The sequence below is a fragment of the Dermacentor albipictus genome, chromosome 2 (genome assembly GCF_038994185.2).
Source record: "Dermacentor albipictus isolate Rhodes 1998 colony chromosome 2, USDA_Dalb.pri_finalv2, whole genome shotgun sequence".
NCBI lineage: Eukaryota > Metazoa > Arthropoda > Arachnida > Ixodida > Ixodidae > Dermacentor > Dermacentor albipictus.
The window spans coordinates 15,172,283-15,185,614 of record NC_091822.1 but is presented as its reverse complement, the minus strand read 5'-3'; positions in this window follow the sequence as shown (position 1 = coordinate 15,185,614).

Here is a 13,332-nt window from a genome sequence, read left to right as displayed (position 1 = left end):
TTGCCCGTTCCGTACGACGTTACGTCGCCGCTTGTGAAGTTTGACAACGACGCAAGAAGCCTTTCCAGCTCCCCGCTGGTTACCTGCAGCCGCTCGACATTCCTGCCGAGCCTTTCATCGTGTCGGCTTAGACCTTCTCGGCCCATTTCCGGAATCTACATCAGGGGACAAGTGGATTGCAGTCGCGGTGGACTACGCGACCCGCTACGCTGTAACCCGTGCTCTTCCGACCAGTTGCGCAACTGATGTTGCGGACTTCCTCTTAAATGATATTATTTTGATGCATGGTGCTCCGCGTCAATTGCTAACAGACCGTGGCCGTACGTTTTTGGCCAAGGTCATCAACGAAATCATGCGTGCCTGCTCAATACGGCATAAATTTACCACCTCCTACCATCCCCAAACGAACGGCCTCACTGAGCGCTTGAACCGCACCCTTACAGACATGCTATCCAAATACGTTTCAGACGACCACCGTGACTGGGACCTGGCTCTAACTTACATTACCTTTGCATACAGCTCTTCCCTTCTCGAAACTGCTGGCTTTTCCCCGTTTTACCTCGTGTATGGCCGCAAACCAACACTACCACTGGACACTGTGCTTCCGTCCTCCACAGCTTCAACTAGCGCTTATGCCCGTGATGCAATCGCCCATGCTGACCACGCTCGCCAACTTGCGCGCGCTCGTCTAAAGTGTCTCAAGATAAGCAGAAGCAACGCTACGACCTCCGTCACCGTGATGTCCATTCTGTGCCCGGCAGCCTCGTGTTGCTTCGCGTAAAGTTGGCCTACGTGAAAAACTCCTTTCTTGTTACACAGGTCCATATCGCGTGCTCCGCAAATGACCGATGTCACCTATGAAATCGTTCTAGCCACGCCCACTACGTCCTCCGCTGTGACAACGAGTGACATTGTCCACGTCGCCCGACTCAAGCCCTACAACTCTCCACGCGCCTTGGATATTTAACAGCACTGGTACACTGCTTTTGCCGCCGGGGGGGGGGGAGGGGGGGCGTAGTACTACGATATCATCGAGCGATGTTCCAGAAACGAGCCGCTGCGAGAACTACGATGAAGTTGGTCGGTACGCTTGGCGTGAGTGAGTGTCTGCCTGGCTGTCTGGCTCCAGTGTAAATAGCCTGTAAATAGCCTCTTCTGTCTGTGTCTTTCCACACGCAACAATATGTTTGAATCCACACATCACAATGAGAACTTTATCTGCAATATTCTAGCAATAAATTTAGGAATTAGAGTGACAACACCAGTAGATGCATCAGAACCAGGGGTGTTGGCCCATAGCAGCTATTGGTGTAAAAAAGACTGGCATAAGAAGAATTGAGATGTGCACGCTACATGCCTTTTTTCTCGTAGTGGTCCACTACTTTAGTGCTACAGTTAATGATCTCGAATGAGTTCAGAGAGCAAGAATTTAGCCCAGAAAGAATGTTACGCTGAACAGCTGTATCTAGTTGTATCATTTTGCCTATGCCGCTTTACATAACTCTGTCCACACTGCTAGCAAGGGAAGCGTAGCAGAGGGTGGCAGAAAGTTGGGTGGGCGAATGAGATTAAGAAATTTGCAGGGACAACATGGCGACAATTAGTACATGACCGGGGTAGTTGGAGAAGTATGGGAGAGGCCTTTGCCCTGTAGTGGGCGTAACCAAACTGATGATGATCATGTCCACACTTACCTAAATCACATGAGTGGCACCCTGAAAAAAATGAGCTTTTGATATTGCTTTGGAGAAAATTAATCTTTCGGCCTAACAGTATGTATACATACTGCGCATACCTGCATTCGGTATACCTTATCACCAACTGTTAAGTCACCTTCTTACCTCATCAGCGAATCACTCCTGCACCCAAGTGTGCTGGTCCCGGTTTTACCTGCATTTCCACCTGTGCGGTTGGTAAAAGTCTGGCTGTTTACTGTAACTTCATATTTAAACAGTTGATTGCATAAGATGCTTTGGCAACACTAATGCCTGGGCAGGCTTCACGAAAGGCCACCAGTACCTCCTCGTTGCAGACTGTGCTCAACATCCTTCTTGGTTGGACTGTGACTAAGAACCCATATATCTTTCCTCCGAAGCGGCTGGCATTGGTGAAGGTTTGATGCAGAGAGGCTATTGTGGCACATGTCAACCTTAGGTCAGAAACCAATCTGGCACAGGTGGAAATCGTCTTGTCTTTCCCAGATGCTGCTTCAGCCTCGCGAAGCGCATCCCTTCAGTCAATTTGCACACTGTCAATGTGAGTGAGACTGATCAAAGGTTGTCTATGGTGTCAGGTTTCTGGCCTGGTTCCGGTAGTGGCATCATGACCAAGTGTTTCCACTCTGTGGGGAATTCCAATATTCCAGATTTCATTGATTACATGCAATAGTGCTTGCTTCCTCGTTTCGGCAAGATTCCTCAAGATCTGAAAAATGACTCCATCTTTGCCATGTGCACTTTAAGTGTTGACATGCTCGAGAGCAACAACAGGTTCGGCCATCGTATATAGAGGCTTTCCATTCCTTCTTTGGCAAGTGGTCATTAAGGTGCATAAAACTCAGGTCACGGTCAGTCACGGTGAGGTGGTCGGGGAAAGCATCCGCAGGTTGTTGCTCAAGTTTCTCAGAAGTGCACTGAAGATCGAGCAGCGTGTCTTCAGTAGTATTACAGTATTTGGTCCATCCTGTTATAGCCGAGAATGTGTTACGGCTTACTGAGACCTATACGTTTAAATGGCGCGCAGTGGTCCATTCACTAGTCCCTAGCAAGTTTCTTAGCATGAGATCTTGCCTGCTCAGTCTTGTGCAGAACATTGGTCAGGGTTTGTTGCGTGCAGCCGCAATTATGCAGCTTGGCTTGCTCACCCCAAAGTTGCATTAGGTGCTTGCCAGGGCTGGATGTTGCCCCAGTAAGCTCTAGTTTACATGTCGCTCTTTGCAGTGTGTAAAGCATGCGTGTTGCTAGCGATTCTTCAACCCCTTCACATTCTGCAGACTCAAGTGCATCACAGAAATGGTCCCAGCCTGAAACCCTGATTTTGTGAATGTGGCACATTTTCACTCCAACATCAAGTATTATATCACATAATGGTCGCTGCCTCTTGGGGCAGAGTCGCACTGACACTCTGGATGAAGGCCCCAGTTGCCCATGCTAGGTAAGTGTACTGACCTTCTGGTTTGAATGTAGGGTATGGTAGTTGGGATAGTTGGCGTCATTTGTTAATTCGAGGTCTGTGGTGTCTGCTTCGTCAAGGTAGCATCCTCTTGGCCGTATGTCTTCGCATCCCCAATTTGGGTGATGTGCATTGAGCTCTCCTCGACTGAATATTACGTGCTTGTGAAAGCAAATTTGAAGCTGTCAAAGCCAAGTGAAGTCGCCTTGGCTACGGTGCCTGGTTTTGGGACAGAGGTAGACCAATGCCAAGACGGCTTCCCTCCATTACCTTAGCCTGCAGCACACCACCGCAACTTTCTGATGAGACATATGTTTATTCAAGCCACCTAATTCAACAATAGCCAATTTTAGCAGTGGAAAATCAAGCTGATTTCAAAAGACTGCTGATTTTTAGCTACTTCCAGTAGCTTATTGCGTGGTTAATTTTCTAGTTGCGCATGACATGCTTCGTGCTTAAAAAATGAATGGTTTAAAGAATTATTGGAGTAATACTAGGACAGGCAACTCTGACTGAGTCATCACTGCTTTTGTCGCAAAATGTGGCAATGAGCTAGGCAGGTGCTGTCAAGAAACCGTAGGTTGTACGAGTACAGAAGAAACAAAATTGGAGTTGTGAAATTCAAAGACATATTTTTACAGCCCCTCTTTATACTGCGTACATTAGAGAGCTTTAGATTAGTGGACACAAGCAGCATGCGTAAACAAGCACCATGTTTGGGTATTTCTGGCACCCATGTGGTTTGCATAACCAAGCCGCGCACAAGTCACTTGCGTCCTCTTGTGCAGTACTATTATTTTCATTGTAAAGCAACCAATATCACAGTAAGTCTGATCAACCTGCATCAATATGCTAGAAATTTCTAACCAATTACGGTGTGCTGGTTGAATGTTTAAAGCACTTCACCACACCCTTGGCCACTAGACTTGTACATTCCAGTATTACTTGCTAATCAAGTCTTGAGGTGTTTACGTTGTTTTTCTGTGCTGTAAGATTATTCTGACAGTCCTAATAAAATTGTCAAAGTGAAGGTGTGGGCTGTCGTATTGGCCATGTCATTCTAAAATTGTTAGATCTGACTGTCAAAGCATTAGGCAACATTAATAAGCTTCACCTCACTATATATACAGTATACAGTACTGCAGTAGGACGATTCAGCATGTGAAAATAAAAATACCGGCAAATAGAGAGTTCGAGAGCACCTGAGATTATATTAAAGCGGGCGGGGCAGTATCTTTAGGGTAACAAATGTGTTGCGGTGAAGTTATTGCAGACGTACATATACATTCATTCGTCCCACCTTTGCACCGAATACTGCGTCCCGTTGCTAAAACTAAGAGCGCGAAAAACGGACAGACATGCAGCTGAACATCACAGGGCACAATATTAAGCCCCACCTCACTGTGCTTATCGCGCCCTTAGTACCAATAATATTAAACATATACTCTGTATTTCGTGGAATTCTGGCCGATCATGTGATGTCACTAAAGCTCCGTTATGTTTACAGCACTGCGCGATGAATTTCGTAAAGCCCGCGATAAAAGTAAATCACATGAAGTCACGGATAGCGCACTAGCACTGAACACGACTGAAAACATGCACTGCCCTATTTCAAGGACGCGTGAACAGTTGCGAGCAAACACCACCTTAAGCATCATATTACTTACGCAAGTCGCGGCGAAAAACACGTGCAATACCTCCGCCTACGAGTCCCGTCAAGTAAAGGTGCATGTGCGATGTGATGACGCTGCCGAAAAGGGGCGAACACGGCGACGCTGCTGCACAGCGCCGATTCGCAAATTGCATTGCTGAGGCGCCACACCATTCGAATATTTCAATCGTCAGCACCACTGAATGCTTCAGAGATACGGATCTCACACCATCGGAGTATACCGAGACTTAAAAGCGACATGCCACACCACTACTACTGCATGACTTTTAGCCAACAAATACTGAACCCACTGCGGAGACACACGACCAGCGGTCGGTGTGGGCCAGAGATTCAACGCGCGCCATTGCATCGCGGTTCGCAGAACTTCGCTGCCGAGGCGCTAGGCCACTTTTCAATTCAAATGTCATTTCAAATTCACATTTCAAATGTCAAGGAAGCACGGGTCACACAACGCAGATTCTGTACTGCCAGAGCTCACCGAGGCGAAAGCCGCACGGCCGCACCACCACATCTGCGGCTTTCCGCCAAGAGATACAGAACTTACAACCAACACACAAGCAACGCAAGCATAATCACATAAGCAACGTTGAACAACGCGCCGGCTAGAGAACGATCACGCCACGGCTTCGCTCGGCGCTACCATCATGCCTACTCAAAAATCCCTAAACGATCTTTTCTTTAGGCACCTAGGATCAGGTCACGTGAGGGATTTTTGTACGACAATTAGACGCAAGCCAGGAGCGCGGCGAAGCGAGTGAGTCTAGTTACTGTATATCATAGAGTTACTATTCTACTAACTCTGTGCTGTATATGCCACAGAGTTACTATACTGCTTCTAGAGGACAAACTACCCATAGCATAGAGTGTGTGTGCGTGTGCGTGATAACTTTATTTGGAATCCGGCGATTGGGAGGCCCGTGCCTGGGGCCGCCTAGATGGCCACTGGGAGCTGCTGCTCCCATGCGGCTTCCTTGGCTCGCTGGACGGCCCAAAGTTGGTCTTGGAGTTCTGAGCTGAGCAGCACGGCCGACCACCACGCCCGTAGATTTTCTGGGGAGACTGCAATTTTATTTTGGTATATTTCACATCCCCACAACATGTGTTGAAGGGTGGCTCTAACAGACTTGCATAGCTTGCACATATCGCTCTCGTATATATTGGGGTAGAAAGTTTTTAGTTGCACGGGACTCGTATAAGTTTCTGTTTGTAGTCGCCTCCAAGTAACGGACTCAGCTCTGTTCAGTTTAATCTGAGGCGGTGGCAATACTCGCCTCCGATTTTGATAGAATTTGGTAATATCACTAAATCTTAATATATCTTTTTCTCTCCAGATTTCCTCCTCCGCGTTCTCCTGACCGATGGAAGTCACTCTTTGCTCAGCTCGGCGAGTAAGACCTCGAGCTTCGCGGTGTGCTACCTCGTTGAGGTTGACTGCGGGAATGTCAGGAGTCGTATGCGCTGGGAACCAGATCAATTGCCTGCCGTTCTTCTCTGCATTGGAGAACTTTGCTTCATTCACTCTGATGATGTGCTGTCAGGAGGACCTCAGGAGAGATCCTACCTTTTGCATAATTTCTAATGGCCGCTTGAGAATCGCTAATGATGTACTGAGCATTCGTGGAGACCAATGCTAGTGCAATGGCTGCCTCCTCTGCGGTCTCGGAATGTTTGGTATTAACTGATACGCTTGTAAGGGGTTTTTGGGCATGATCTACGATTGCTGATACATAGCTATTTCTGTCTGGGTATTCAGCCGCGTCTACGCAGGTTGCTCTGTCGTCTGACGCAAAGCTTTCGGATAATTTTCTCGGCTCTACTATTGCGTCTGCCATCGTTGAAGCCTGGATGCATGTTCTTGGGTATATTTGGTACTAGAAGTTTGTCGCAAATTTCTCTCGTTATCGTCCGCTTTTCCCCGTATAGATTGTGGTAATTCATTCCTAGTTTGCTCAGTTCATGCTGTCCCGTTTTGGTTTCGGTTAGTCGTTCTGCCTATGTTTGTTGTGCTTCTATGGGTTCATCCAGTGCGTTGTGGAGTCCTAACTTTAGCAAAAGATCCGTGCTTGTAGTGATGGGAACCCCTAGTGCTAGTTATTATGCACTTTTTATCAGCTTGTCAATTTAAGTCTTTTCAGCTGCAAACCAATTGTGGAAGGCTGCTATGTATGTGACCTAACTGATTACGAATGATTGTACCAGCCGTATGGTACTTTCTTCCTTCATACCCTGGTGCTTGTTAGTAATTCGTTTGATTAATCTCATGGTGTTTGTTACCTTTGTGTCTATCTTCTTTACGGTTTCCCTATTTGTGCCCTTGTTCTCGATTACCAGACCCAGCACTTTGAGCTGGTTGACTATTGGGATATTCCGCCCGTTCTTGGTGTGTAGCTTGATTTCCTCATGAGCCTTGTTTCTGTTGTATCCTTTGGGAGGCCTGCCTCTAAGTGTGGGGTGGTACAATAGAAGTTCAGATTTCTCTGCAGAGCACGTGAGGCCTGTTCCTATGAGGTGTTCCTCTACTGCGTTAATTGCGTTGTTCTATTGATCCGTCGCTGCCATCACAGGTCCAGGTAGTTATATCGTCCGCGTAGATTGTGTGATTCAGGGACTCTATGTGATTTAATTTTTCGGGGAGTCCCATCAAGACGAGAATAAACAGCATCGGCGAGATGACAGCGCCTTGACGCCCCCCCCCCCCCCCCCTATGTCGATCTCGGGCGACTTGAGCCCTCCGACGGAGATGACTGCTTTCCTCTCTGATAGGAAGCTCTTGATGTAGTTATACGTCCGTTGCCCTAGTCCTATTCGTTCGATGTTTTCGAATATGGTTGCGTGGTTGGCATTATCGAAAGCTTTTTTAAGATCAAGGCCCAAGATGGCCCTTGTCGAGCGCGTGTTATAATCGATTATCTAATGCTTAAGTTGGAGCATCGCATCTTGTGTCGAAAGATTTTTGCGAAATCCTATCATTGTATCTGGGTATATGTTATTATCCTCTAAGAAGTTGTCTACTCTGTTTAAAATTACATGTTCCATTAATTTTCCGACGCAGGATGTTCGGGAGATTGGTCTGATGTTGTCTATCTCAAGCTTCTTACCAGGTTTTAGAATAAGCGTTATCGTCGCTTTCTTCCATTGAGCTGGCACTTCTCCCTTTACCCAACACTCGTTTATGTATTCTGTTAGTTTGGCTATCGATTCATCATCCAGGTTCCTGAGAGTCTTGTTGGTTATACCGTCCGGGCCTGGGGCGGATTTGGTGTTTAACTTTTGTAGGGCCACGCGGATTTCTGCCTCCGTGAGTTCCTCGTCTAATTTTGCGTTTGTATTCCCGTTGTAGCTAGGATAGATGCAAGGGGGTGCCTGTTTTAAGTATTTCTGCTGTAATTCATTGAGAAATTCCTCTTCTGTACCCTCATATGCGTGTATTAACTTATGAATGGCTTGCATGTGATTTTTCTTGTTATTGTCATGGTCAAGCAGGAATCTGAGCGTGTGCCAGGTTTTGCCGGTGCTTAATTGTCCGTCCATGGAATTACATATCTCGTCCCATTGTTGTTTGGTCAATTGCTTAGCATGTTCTTCTATTTTTTTGTTGAGGAGTGCTATGCGCTTTCTTAACTCTGTTATGCTTCTGACCGTTAAGTCTAATCGGAATCGACTGCTTAGCTTCCCACATGTGGAGAAGTCTGCTGTCGCATTTATCCAAGTTAGATTCAGGTGGTGCTATTTTTGTGGCAGCTTTGACGTCATCACTGAGCTCCTTAGTCCATTGTTCTATGTCTGCGATTGATCGTTGATGTGTCTTCTCTCGCGTTCTACAAAATAGTTCCCAGTCTACTAATTTGATCTGTCGTTCCTTGGGTCTATTCGGCCCTTCTCTGACGTGTAACTCCAATATGCGGTGGTCACTACCCAAATCTTCCAGTGTATTGTGCCACGTCGCCTTTTCAATATTCTTGGTAAAGGTTAGGTCTGGGGTTGTGTCCCTGTTTAGCGCCGTGCCCACTCTGGTTGGAGTGGCGGGGTCTGTGACAAGCGTGAGGCCTAATTCTTGCGAGTCGTTCCATAAGTCCCTTCCTTTTGCTCTGGTCTATAAGTATCCCCACGTGGTGTGTGGGGCATTAAAGTCTCCTCCTATAACTACCGGATTTTCTCCAGCAAGTCTGAGTGTTTTCTGGAATAGGTTCTTCAATTTGTGCTTATGTAGCATGGGGTTACTATAAATGTTGAGAATAAATAAGCTACGTCCTGTCTTTTTTGTGGGATGAGTTCCAATAGAATATTGTCAATGTGCGTTATGCCTGTGTTGTGCTGCATGCAAGTTATGTTTCTTTTTACCAGCGTAGTTAATGCCCTGGTGTCCCCTTCGGCATAGCCAAAAATCTGTATCCTGCTAGCTTTGCAATCCCGTGTGTTTCCTGCAGAATTATGACGTCCGGTGTATCCTTGTCTTTCAAATACTGCTGCAAAACTGACTTTTTGTTTTCGTAACTTCTACAATTCCACTGCCATATCCTGAACCCTTCTTTAGCGCGCCTCATTTCGGGTGCGACCATGGGAGGGAGACGGGAGGTTGGAGAGAAGCTGATCTTATAAAATTATGTGGTTGTGAAGTGGGTAAGGATTGTGGTGCTTCTGACGCAACGGTGGGGAGTCCATTACCTGGTGACTGGTTTGCCTCTAGGATGTCTAATCTGCTCATAATTGCTGCTATTGCCTTAGCCATTTCATTCATCATTTCGTCCCGTTTTTCATTTGACTTTTGTATTTCTGCTAGGCTCTTTTGAATATCGGCTAATGCTTTATCTACCACTGCGTTATCTTGTTTATCACTGATGGCTTAGGCCTTGCGTTTGAGTGGAGGGGCTCATCCCCTTCGTCCATCTTATTGTCCGGGATTTCAAATGGCTCTTTCGTGCTCGCGTGTGGAGTGGGAGTTACCTGATTTATTTGGTTTTTTCCTTCCTTGAGAATTTTGATTTCATCGCTCATACGTGCTAGCAAAATCCTCAACTGCGCGTTCTCGTGTTTTAGTTGCTTGATCTCGTTATCCCCACCAGCCCCCGGGCGCACGCCATCGACTACGTCTGCCCAGCTCACCGTGTTAGTCTGGTTTGCTGAAGAGGATGGCCTAGTTCTGGACCTGGATCTGGATCGTGTCCCCGGTGTCCTGGAGCCGGACCGGGATAAGGATCTGGTGGTGGATGGAGACCTTGTTCTCGATCTGGAGCGCCGTTCGCTGGCGTTTAGGAGGCCAGGCGTTCCGCGAGACTCTGCTCTGTCTTCTCTTGAGATATCGTCTTCATGTTCTTGTCGTTCTCGTTGCAGTCTGTGCCACTGTTTCTGTTTAACGATGAAGGGCTTTTTGAATTTAGCTTTGCACGTCTTGTCTGCGGTCGGATGGTCCTCGCCGCATAACTGACATTTAAGTTGGCGCCTGTGGTCTTTATCTGGGTTTGATGTTCCACATCCCGCACAAATCTTGTTGTCAGGGTTGGGACATACATCTCCTCTGTGTCCAAGTCTGTTGCATTGGTGACAGAAATCCACTTGTTTCCTGTACAGGGAGCAAGGGAGTAGCGCTGCCCTGTATAGGACGTACGTGGGCACTTTGTGTCCTTCAAAGAGCACAATCACTGTAGTAGTATTACTGACTCTCTTTGCTGCTATTTCCGTTAGGTTTTTACTCGTAACCACCGCTGCTGTGATGTCTCTTGGGCCCTCGTCGAGTGGGATTCCTCTGATGACTCCTTTGGCCATCATGTCAGGCGCTGTCTCGTAAGCATTGGTCTCGTAAAACTTGTCTTGAATCTTGATACGTGCTACTTCCTTATATTTGTTTGCACGCTCTTGATCCGAGGTACTGACGATAAGGATATTTTGATAATTGTTGGGGCAGACAATGTCCTCCTCCCTTTTGTCTCGAGGAATACCTGCCGCATCTTGTACCGCAGCTGTGAGGGGAACTGTACCGTGCTCGGTTAATTTGAGTCCTCCACGCGGTCTGATCACAATCTTGTAATCCCCTCTTGGCAAATGTGGCATGCTGCTTGCCTTGCGTACTTGCTCTAGCCTGCCTTTCCATGGGTTATTGTTGCGCTTGTCGAGCCGCGTCGGCGACAAGGTGCTCTCGCGATGTTGGGAGGTTCGCCGGTCTGATCTTCTGTGTCTGACCTCCTTCCATCCCTTGCTTGTATCCATTTCTACCTGGGATATACTGCACCCCTCTACGGTGACTTCCATCATTGAGAAAATGATCGGCAATTGTTGAGGAAGCCGGCTCCGGCGCGTGGCCTCGCGGCTCTCCCGCCACGAGGTCCGGCCAAAATATTGTCGTAGAGGCTTGAAAAATGGAAATCCCACCTGGTTTTCGGTATCCACTTGTTCCTGGGAACGAGCTGAGTCCGTTGGCGTGCAATAGCGGGTGGCTTTTGGGCGATTTGCGCTAGAAGAACATTCGTGGAATACGGAGCCGACGTGATGTGCATCCGCTCTCTCCGGCTTCTTCTTCTCCCTCATAGCATAGAGTTCCCTACAAAAATAACTAGAGGGGACTCTGGCGCTAGTGTCTACGGGAGCTGCAATGGGAGCGGTTGTCCCAGCATGGGAAGTACATGGATTTGCCTAAACTTCGTCCTTTTGGCTTCAAACGGCTTTGTGACTTTCTAAACTCGTCATTTTCAACAGTGTATTGCGTAATGAATAATTAAATAACCATAATTAAAATTGCCAGACGGCAGGATTCGAACACAAGGACTCTAGCACAGAAGCCTGATATTGAAACTATTAAGCCATGGACGCATGTATCGACAAGCGAATGAAACGCCCTTATGAATTTATCGCGGGCATGCCAGTGCCTTGATACGCTTGGCGCGTTTCGATTTGGCCACCTGGACAAGCGCAATCATTGCAATTATTAACAATTGTACGCGTTCCCGGCGTCTTCTGCACTTCGAAGAATATAGATTGCGCTGAAATATACGACAATAAGATTTATATAGCGTAATATACAAAGCCTTAAGAACGTCTGAATCCACAAGCACGAAGATCAGACAAATCCATGTACTTCCCACCATTCCCATGGTAGGACAACGACTGCAGCGCCAGAGTTCCCTCTAGTAATTTTTGTAGGAAACTCTATGACCCATAGGGCCCAAGCATTGAAATCGGGAAGCGCAAGAGCGCCGCCATGTTGCTAAGCGCTGAGGTCGCCAGCTCCTGACACGCTTGCTGAACTTGGTGACAGTAATCAGTTTTAATCTGCAAACCGATAGCTTCCAGCAGTTAGCACAGTTGTTTCTTTATTCTATGGTTAGCAGCGTAGCCCACGTTCTGTGGCAGCGTCTCGCTTGTAGTGTGCGTGCAGCCGTGTGTTTGGGCTTTATAAGTAGGTTTTTTATTCTGTGTTGCGGGATGGTGTGGGTGTGGTCCATGTTGGCCGTGCAGGTGGCAGTTCTGCAACCGAAGGATGATCCTGTTGAAGTTTTCAGCAGTCACGCCTGTTGCAGGAGTGTCACTCGACGAGGTTATGAGCTAGGTGCTCAAAGCTGTGGTCAGATTACCTCTTTGGCGTTCCGTAATTCTCTTCGCATGGGTGCGGCATGTTGCAGAAGCCGCTGTCGCAATCTATCATCGCGACGATTGATGTTTTTTTTTTTAATTACAAGTACTGATCTAGCTGTAGGGCACATGTAACCGAGAAACGGAAGTCTCAGGAGAGCACCTGAGATTATAGTAAAGCAGGCGTCGCAGGAACTCTAGGGCACCCCAGGGACAGTGGGGGGGATCAAAGCTCGAAACAGAACGGTAGGTAGGCTGGGGCCACCGAGGCAGGTGTGTGCCAGGGAGTGTTCGCCACGAGCATATCATAAATGGATTTCTCCGCTCATTCTGCGCATGCGCGAGGAGCAGTGGTCACGAGAGAGAAATGTGGGGACTTTCAGTCCTAGAGATCTCGCTTCGCCTAGGTACTACGGAGAAGAAAGTTGTTAGCTCCGTTCGTCCCTAGCTGAGATGGCAACACAATCGACAGATTGCGTGGCCGGCAAGGCGAAGAAGCCGTGTCCAAGGTGAGTTTGTTGCTATTTTGTTGCGACGGTAGCATATTAAATTTTTGTAGTCGCAGGGGAATACGTTTGGAAGTGAGGTGTCTTCTCGGAGGACTTTATTGGCAAAGCATTACATCGTGCCGATGCATTGTTCATTAGTGTCGTTGAGTAAGGTCAGCATACCGCATACTTCAGGAGATTCGCGGGAACGGAAACAGTTTATGAATTCGGCTGCCGTGCCGAAGCGAGTTTGTTGCTTCTGTTGTTGCTTTTTTGCGGCGGTTTCATATTAAATTCTGATAGTCGCAGGGGGATACGTTCGGACGTGAGACATTTTCTCGGATGACTTTAATGGCAAAGCATTACGTCATGCTGATGCATTGTTAATTATTGTCGTTGAGCATACCACACACTTCAGGGGAATCGCGGGAACGGAAA